The sequence below is a fragment of the Cebus imitator genome, unplaced genomic scaffold (assembly GCF_001604975.1).
Source record: "Cebus imitator isolate Cc_AM_T3 unplaced genomic scaffold, Cebus_imitator-1.0 Scaffold48, whole genome shotgun sequence".
Taxonomy (NCBI): Eukaryota; Metazoa; Chordata; class Mammalia; order Primates; family Cebidae; genus Cebus; species Cebus imitator.
Window position 1 is genome coordinate 1,857,303 of NW_016107363.1, and position 9,903 is coordinate 1,867,205.

General features: G+C 37.3%; 1 long non-coding RNA gene across 1 annotated transcript in view; it reads right to left on the reverse strand.

Annotated features, from left to right (window-relative positions):
* LOC119471059 overlaps positions 1–5,587 on the reverse strand; it is a 47,261-nt gene extending 41,674 nt beyond the window's left edge. The window contains exon 1 of the long non-coding RNA XR_005200049.1: positions 5,514–5,587. This is a non-coding gene — a long non-coding RNA (uncharacterized LOC119471059). The remainder of the gene's footprint in view (positions 1–5,513) is intronic.
* Between the last annotated feature and the right edge of the window lie 4,316 nt (positions 5,588–9,903).

Here is a 9,903-nt window from a genome sequence, read left to right on the forward strand (position 1 = left end):
TTAGTAGAGACGGGGTTTCACCATGTTGACCAGGATGGTCTCGATCTCTTGACCTCGTGATCCACCCGCCTCGGCCTCCCAAAGTGCTGGGATTACAGGCTTGAGCCACCGCGCCTGGCCTCTTTTCAGGTTTTATAAAGATCTATTACAAGTGAGGTGTTATAGTAGATAATAAAGCTGGCTTCATTGACTGCAGCAATGATAGAAAGTAATTAAAAAGCTGTGTCCATACTAGATTTTATTTTATTTTATTGTTTTTGAGATGAAGTTTCACTCTTGTTGCCCAGGTTGGATTGCAGTGGTGCCATCTCGGCCCACTGCCACCTCTGCCTCCCAGGTTCAAGCAATTCTCCGGCCTCAGCCTCCTGAGTAGCTGTGATTACAGGCACTTGTCAACACACTCAGCTAATTTTTGTATTTTTAGTAGAGACCATGCTGGCCAGGCTGCTCTCAAACTCCTGACCTCAGAAGATCCACCTACCTTGGCCTCTTGGAGTGCTGGGATTACAGGTATAAGCCACCATGCCCAGCCCATATAGATTTTAATTAGTGTAATGGACATGTCTAAAATGCAGACATAGCCATTCATGGCTGAGCATCACTAGTAAAATATCATGATTTATTGATTGATTGATTTTTATCTTTGAAATAAAAATAAAATAATAATTTCTACAAACAAGGTGCCTCCTCCCCAATCACACTGTTTGGTTTATATAATGGTAATCTAATAATGTCACCCACAAAAAAAAATTTTAGTTCAAAAATTTAAGAATGAAATTATCTGTTTTAGCTACACAATGGAATTATCAAAAGCAGATTGTTTGTCGGGATGAACACAACAGCTGCCATCCTTGAAGGCACATGTCACTCCTCCCACCAGGAGGTGAAAACTATTCTCTCTCCCTTGAATCTGGGCTGGCCTTGTGAGTTGATTGGATCAACAGAGTGTAACAGAAATGACACTATACATTCTGAAATAAGGTCTTAAGAATCTTAGCAGATTTTTGTTGTTGTTCTCTTGGGATCCCGTGTAAAGGAACTCAGGCAATATAACTAACTGATGGGGCACCGCATGGATCCTTGTAGACAGGGAGGTAGGGCCAGCCAGCCTGTGCCATTCCTGCTATCCCAGCTGATGTGCCAGACACATGTGTGAAACTATTTCAGATGTTCCAGTTCTCACTGAATTCTCACCTCAATGAGGCCACGTGTGGCCCCAGACAACACCACATAAAGCAGTGACAAGCTGTACCCACGTGCCATGCCCAAATTTCAGAATCATAAGAAAATGAGTGTTTACTGTTTGTATTAGTTGATGTTATCTGGAGAGACAGAACCAACAGGAGATACATAGAGGTAGATAGATGAGAGAAGATTAGGGAAATAGGTTTACATAATTATGAAGACTGAGAAGTCCCATAATAGGCCATCTGCAAGCTGGAGAACCATGGATACTGGTAGTGTGTCTCAGTCCATTTGAAGTCTTCAGAACTTGGGAAGAGAATGTCGTACCTCTCAGTTTTAAGGCCAAAGCCTTGAGAAACTATGAGGCTACTAGTGCAAGTTTTCCAGTTGAAATGCCACAGAACGCAGAATTCTGATAACCACAGGCAGGAAAAACAGGGTGTCCAGCTCCAGGAGAAAAAGCAAATTCACCTTTCCCCTGCCTTTTCATTTACTCCAAGCTTTCAGCTGATTAGATGTTGCCCGGCCACACTGAGGGCAGGTCTTTCTTATTCAGTCCACTGATAGAAATCTCTTCCGGAGATACCTCACAGACATACCCAGAAATAATGCTTTATTAGCTATCTGGATATCCCTGAATCCAGTCAAGTTGACACCTAAAATTAACCATCACACTGTTTTAAGTTACTGCATTCAGGGGTGGTTTTTCTGCAGCAGTGGATAACTGAAATACCAGCATAATCCCATTCATCTTTGCTGTGTATACAAAAGTTAAGTTGTTCAGTTTAATATACATTTATTGAGCAACAACTACAAGTGCTGGGGGTACAAAGATGATTATTTCACAGTTCTAGTCTTTAAGAATTTGCTTTTGTCTAAAGGAAAATACAAAAGTAGAATTGCAAAATTACAATGCAATGTTTTAAGTGCTAACACTGAGCCACACGGTTGAGAATTACTAAGGCCAATTTACTAAATCTGAGAAGGCAGAGGGAGGGGACAATTCAGCTAAGTCTAGAAAAATAAGTAAGAATTATTCCTATGTAAAAAACACAGCAGTTATAAAAAGCATGGTGGTGGTGAGGGTCGGGGGGGATATAATGGGGATAAGAGCAGGAATGAGAGCGGAGTCAGGGAACCAAAAGAGGCTCACTGTGACTGGAGTGTGACATGAGATTAGGAACGATGGGAGGTAAGCTGGGGCGGGTGCCCAAATATGGCTAACTTCATGCCATAATAAAGATCTTGGTCTACACAGTATATAGGACACACTGTACATTAGGCATGGATCAGGACTAACGTTTTAAAGGGAATTGTCAGAATAGATACATTTATGGAATCCATATCTGTCATTGCAATAGCTTGGACTCTACATTGTAATGAAATTTTAATTAAAAGTCGGTTAAGTGAAAAAGAATACACTGGGGTCTGTTGAGGGGGTCTGGGGGAGGGACAGCATGGGGGAGGGACAACGTGGGGTAGGGTAGTTGGGGAGGGATAACATGGGGAGAAATGCCAGATATAGGTGACAGGGGGATGGCAGCAGCAAACCACATTGCCATGTATATACCTATGCAACAATCCTGCATGTTCTGCACATGTACCCCAGAACCTAAAGTGCAATTAAAAAAATATATATATATATATATATATTTAAAAGACAAATTGCATATATAAGGACAAGCAACTGGTTGAAAAGAGTAACCAATTATAAAATAACTTATAAAGGAACTGAATTAAAAATTAAGAACACCATTCATAAATATACTATGTACAGGTACACATTTGACCCCCAAAAAATATTTCCCTAAAGACTTGTAAGAGCAAATTAAATTCTAACCTAAATTTGTTAGGATAAAATAGATTTTGTACCCTCTTTGCAGGTAACAACCTGTGAAAATAAAAGCTGAACCTTGTTGCTTAAAAAACAAAAAACAAAACAAAACAAAAAGATCATTTTGGGAATTGTCAGGGAAGAAACTGAGGCAGCTCACAGAATTAGAAGAAGGGCTCCAGAAACCTGGGGCTCAAAGAACAGAACCGGAAACCCCAAATTACCAAGACATACTCAACAATTCCAAGACACATTTACTTATGATTTCTTAATCTCCTAGGGGCAGTGACTTAAAACCCTTTAGCTATTTCTTCTGGTCATTACCCTATATTTCTTTAAAAAACATTCTGACACTACTTTTTCTTGAATCCTCAAATTCAGACATCGTCTACCAACTTCTTTTTAGGAAGATGAAGATTTTAGTTCTATTACATTCCATTCTCCTTTTCTTTACCATTTCAGTCATATTCTATCACAATTTTTGATTAGCTGTACATCAGTCTTTTTATTATTTTGACTCTGCAAATATTTCTCAACGCTCAGCCAAGTGGTATACCATCATTACATTTAATTTCTTATACCACTTTTATTTCACCTGGAGTTAAAACTGATTCTTCAATATTTATTGTTCAGTTTTATATACATCAATGAACTCTTTCCACACCTTCTAACAACTCTTCAAAATACTTTTCAATTCAACTTTTCGAATGCCAAACTTGTAGTGTCTTGGTTTCAGTCTTTCCTTGAAGGCATTTCTTTTTAAGTTTACTATTCTGCTCCAATCTGAAACACCATCTTGGTAACATGACTTGAACCCCAGGTTTTCTCTCAGTCACCATTTTGGAAATTCCCATAATCTGCATTGGATGTCTTCTTTTCTGGATTTTCTTCCTCTGGTTTAGTCCATTCTCACTTTTTACTTGAACAAAGGCTTCATCAGAGGCAATTATTTTGAAATATGAAAGTCTAAAAAAGTATTTTTTTTCTTATCCTCATGCTTGATTGATAGTTTGGAAGGCATAAAATTCTAAGTTGAAAATAATTTTCTCCCAGAATTTTGAAGCTATTGGTTCATTGTCTCAGTTTTCAATGTTGTTATTGGGAATCCTACGTCATTCTGATTCCCAAATAAACAGATAAACAAATATGTGTGTGTGTGTGTGTGTGTGTGTGTGTGTGTGTGTGAGAAATGTCCCTGCATTCACTCTGTAGAACTGCATTTTCTTCTTTTTCTCTCTGGTCTCCTGAAATGTTATGATAGTGACAACCTAAATAAACAGAGACTCTCTAAAAAATTGTATATATATATGTGTGTGTGTATGTGTATATATGTATATATATGTATTTGCATTTAATAGTAAAAAATTGCAAAAATTTAATTCTATCATAATTAAGTATAAATATATATATATTTAGAGAGCCTCTGTGTTATTTATATGTATTTGTTATATATGTATTATATATATTAAATATATAATTATAATCCCTATTTGTTATACATGTATATTTAGGATTAGAATATTGCAATGGAAATACACATGCCATAGAAAATTATATGTGTTTATTTAGAGAAGCAAAGGAAAACAAAATTTTTTAAAGGAAAAAACTAGGAGGACTACATAATTGTTCTGAAACAATTATTCTTGGCTACAAAAATCAATAAAAATGGTGATGCCAGTCCCAAGTTGAACAGGTGGTTGCTGAGTAGATGTCTTTGCAAAGTATTTTTATGTAAGTTTGCAATGACCTTTGTGCAAAGTTGTGCTTTTTGCAGCCTTTCATGATAGTTTTTGTTGTCAGGCAAATAAGTTTGGGAACTCTCTCTTTGTAGCCTTCCCTAGCTCTATGTGTTAGAGTTTTCTTAACATTAGTGAGTCCATTTGGATTCTGACAACTTTACCTTTATTGTGATGTGTACTTAGTGAGTTCTTTAAATCATGTTTTCACAAGACCTTAAAAATTTTCTTATATTATTCTTTGATAAATTTGTAGTATTTCCCTGTGTATATCACCTAACCATTATCATCTCCATGCAAAAGGCTACTATAGTTAAATAGTATCCCTCAAAATTCATGTTCACCTGAAACCTGAGAAGGTGACCTTATTTGGAAACAGAGTCTTTGCAGATGCAGTTAGTGAAGGATCAAGATGAGATCATACTGGATTAGGATGGCTCCAAAATCCGAAGACTGGTTTCCTTATAAGAAAAGGAAAGGGCACATAGAGATACAGAGACACACAGAGATACAGAGACACACAGGGGCAGAAATAAAAGTATGTGTCCATAAAGCCAAGGAATGCCTAAGAGTGCCAAAAATCACTAGGAGCAAGGACAGAGACATGGAATGATTGCTCCCTCCAAGCTTTTAGATGGAACCAACGATGCTGATATACTGATTTCAGGCTGGCCTTCTGAACTGTAAGAAGATAAATTTCAGTTGTTTTAAGTCACCCAGTTTGTGGTAATTTGCTACAGAGGACCTAAGAAACTTACCTATTTGCTGACTTTGAACTTCTGTAACTGCATGCACAAGAGATTTTCCTCTTTACTGGCCATGGGGACCATATTCAGCCTGCCTAAGAATGAGCCAAATATCCCTGGGAGCTTCCCTCAAACAGTGGCATAAGAGAAGTGGTGGATTAATGCCACAGCTGCCTCATCTTTTGTTTTGATAACTCTCATGCGTATTCCAAACTCTCCTAACTGGATTGAACTCCAGTAGCCTATCAAAATCATTGACTTGATAGCTTTCTTTCCTTCCTAATTGGCTTTATTAGCTTTCTTTCCTTCTTGTTTCACCGCCCTACAATCCTACTATTGTTCCTGGGATTATTTCTCCAAAATGACTTGAACTCAAATCCATAATTAAGAGTCAGCTTCCAATGGAAACCAAACCAAGTGTCTTTCTGCTATATCCTCAATTCCCTTCCTCTAGAATTTTAATTAATCAACAAATGGGGCTACTGAATAGGGATTCTAATTTTCTTATCGCTTACCCCCAGATGTCCACCTTTTATTTTTTTGTTGTGATTGTTATTGTTTTTGGAGGGAGAGATTTCCTTTCTATATATTCTAACACTTTAACTATTTTTTAAACCATCATAGTATTTAATTCTGAGAAAATTTTTATGGGTATTTTTTTCTTGTTTCACAGATACACTGTCTTATCTACTTGAAGATTTTTTAAAAAGTTTCTTTTAAGTCTTCTTTCTTTGCATTGTCTTTGTTTATTCTAATATTTGTTAGTTTAACTTTCTTTCATAAATTGATGCTTCCCTTGAACATTTGGTGATCCTTGACTTTCTTTTTCTTTTTTTTTAGTTAGGTGCTAAAAGAAGTTAAGGAAAATGTTGTGTGCATGGTTGAGGTTTATCATCTGGTGGGCTAATGTTAGATTTCATGGCCTGCTGAATATTTTATTTGGTATTCCCCCAAGCACATCTTTCTAGGGGGTCATTCAGTTTCTCCAGATAAGAAATCCTCGTCTTTTGTGTGGGGCTAAGGGTACAAACCCATTTGTAATAGCTTTGAATTAAACAGAGGGATGGGCCTATGAAGCTTATTGTAAAAGGCAGGCTTTCACTTAGCTCTCTATTTTCCATTTACGCCTTCCCTCTACCCTCCTTTGTGATTGGAATTCCAAGTCTAAAGCTTCTATGGTTTAATTCTATCAGGGGCCATTCTTTCCAACTTGTGAGGGGTCATGGAAGCAGGAATCTAGAGAACTGCAGGCACAATTGCTCCCCCCACTGACATTTAAAATATCACCCTATTTTTAGCCACCACTTGACTACCACCATCTGAAAAAAAAAAAAAAATCAAAAACAGTTTCCTTCAATTCCTAAGCATTTATGAGGCTCTTCAGGGCAATCTGACACCTGAGTAAATGATGACTGTACTCTGCTTAGTCATCTGCCATCCCTACATCTGCCTTCTGTCTTCATACGTTATACTTTGGGAGGTATATATTTAATTTAATGGAAGATGATTTGATACAAGATGGAATTTGTATTGCTGTATTCCATGATGTTCTGGGAGTGACTTTCAAAGGAGGAGGTTGATTTTACATAATTATCTTAAGGCTAGAAGTTCAGAAAATGGATTTTAAGTGGCAAAGGCAATCAATTTCCAAGCAGGTAATTCTTAATTTTTACATTTATTATAAATATATCTAATCTAAAAATAGGAAGATTTAAATAATTATATTCCCCTCATTACTCTTTGCATGTACCCTTATAATCATAAGGTCTTTGAGGGCAGGGAACAAAAACACTCATTAGTTTCCACATTATCTTTAGCATAATACTGGGTATAAGAAATGTTTGGCAAGTGTCATCTGAAGTTAACTGAGAATGGATTTTTAAAAATCATACCTGCCCACAATTTTACTTAAGGGTTAAATATTCCCATATCATCATTTACATTCACAACCTTTACAAACTCATGTTTTCCATTCTTTCTTCTGTGGTTTGCAAGAGGGAGAGCATCATTGATCTTCTTTTTCTGACCTAAGCTCTATGTCTCCTAAGGAAAGAGACAACCACTGCCTCATATGTTAAGTACAAACTATCAGTGACTCAGTTCTCTATAAAAAGCAATTCACACTTCCTTCTACCCCTCTTAGAGTCAACAAACATAAAGAGCTTCTGGGGAAAGGGAAAAAACTTCATGGCCTGTTAAAAGATGATCAGACAGGCAACACATAAGCACAATATAAGAGCTCTGCTTCATCAGAGAGAACAGACAAGTTAGCAGACAGAGAAGGGCAGAATTTCCCAAAGACATGGCCAGTAGAGAAAGCATCCCATATCAGATACATTTGGCAATCACTAAATAAGTGTCCCCTTCTTGGAGACTCATTGAGTCCGCCAGCATATTTAAGGCTCTGAAAAGTACTGCAACCAGTTCAACATGTTTTTTCTCTTAGCTTTACTGGGGTATGACTGACAAATAAAACTTGTATATACTACAGGTATATGACATGATTTTTTGTTATACCTATACATTGTGATGAAATTACCATAATGAAGCCCTTAAATAATTAACATATTCATCACCTCACAGTTACCTTTTGTGTGTGTGTGATAACATTTAAGATCTACTCCCTTAGTAAATTTCAAATATACAATGTATTATTATTAATGATAGTCCCCATGCTAAGCATTAGGTTTCCAGAATTTATTCATCTTATAACTGCTTGTTTATACCCTTTGGCCAACATCTCCCTAGGTCCCGTTTCCCCCAGACCCTTGTAACTACTCTTCTGCTCTGTTCCTATGACATTAGCTTTTCACAATTCCATATATAAGTGAGATTTTGCAGTGTTTTTCTTTCTGCATCTGAATTATTTTATCTATTTATGTGAAAAAATGCCATTTAAATTCTGATAGAGATTGCATTAAACCTGTAGATTGCTTTGTGTAGTGTGGACCTTTTGATTATGTTAAGCATTCTAAACCATGAATATGGGTTATATCTCCATTTATTTTTGTCTTCTTCAATTTCTTTCATCAATATTTTATAGTATTCAGTATATAAATCTTTTATCTCCTTAAATTTAATCCCAAGTATTTTGTTTTTGATAGTATTGTAAGTGAAATTGTTTTTAAATTTGTTTTTTGAATAGTGATTTGTTAGTATAAACAAACAGCTGATTTTTGAATATTGATTTTATATCCTGCAACTTCACTGAATTTACTTATTAGTTATAACAGGTTTTCGATGGAGTCTTATCTGTGCTCTCTTGTAGCTAGCTGAACGTCTTTAAAGCAATTATTTTGAATTATTTTCAGTCAGTTTGTAGATCTCCATTTTTTTGGTGTCAGTTACTGAAGCATTATTAGTTACCTTCGGTGTTGTCATGCTTGCCTGATTCTTCATGGTCTGGCCTTATGTTGATGTCTATGCATCTCAAGGAGAAAACCATCTTTACGGATGGTTTTAATAGGTAACAATGTTCTTATGCCAGGTCCCCAGACTAACGGAACTGCTTCTGGGATCACCATTTAAGTGGGGCTAGAGCCAGGTCAAGGGGCTGTTGCCAGGTCTGGGTTGGTAGACCTGTTATTGGAGTCATAAATGGGCATGGTTTCTGCCAAATCCCCATGTGGACAGGAATGACTCTGGGACCAGGGTAGAGCAAGGCTGGACCCAAGTTTTTGGGCCACTTCAGGGTTCATAGCTACAGCTGCATTCAGCATCCACAGTTGGAACTGAAGTCAGTGAGTCTGCTACTGGAGGCAGAGATGCGTCTAATTCCTTTTCTAATCCTTCACATTAAAAATGGGCAATAGCAAAATAGTTAATATTTCTGGAGAATTTACCGTGAGGCAGGTATCATGAAAAGCCCTTTCTCTAGGTCTCTAGGTGGCTAGGCCCAAGAGCAGGGCTAGAGTTGCTCACAGGACTACTTCAGGATCTGTGATCAGGTTTGCCAACAGTGGGCTGTAACAGGAAGTGGACAGGCATGGTTTTTACAGAGCCCTGTGGTAGATGGAACTAGTTTTAGGACTACAATCAAAAGGAGAGGATGGGGCTGTTTTCAGTCTGTTCCCAGGACCATGTTTGGCAAGCCTGATACCAGGGTATGGGTCCTCATTCTCAAACCAACTCTTTTCAGTTTGGGGCTTCACCAGGGTTTCACAACCTCTACCCTAGATCCAAAATCTCCCACAAATGCACTGTTGCTTGTGAATGGCTGCCAGATTGTTTTCTGTGTGGGAGATGTGAGCCAAAGCCCAACTATTCTATCATCATGCTGACGTCCAAGCCTCAACTTGGTTTAATTAAATTGGTCCAAAATGTATTTGAGAATATAACTTCCTTTTCTAAGATGAATAACTACTCCAAGACTTGTTTTTTTTTTCTTTTATAAAATGAAGAT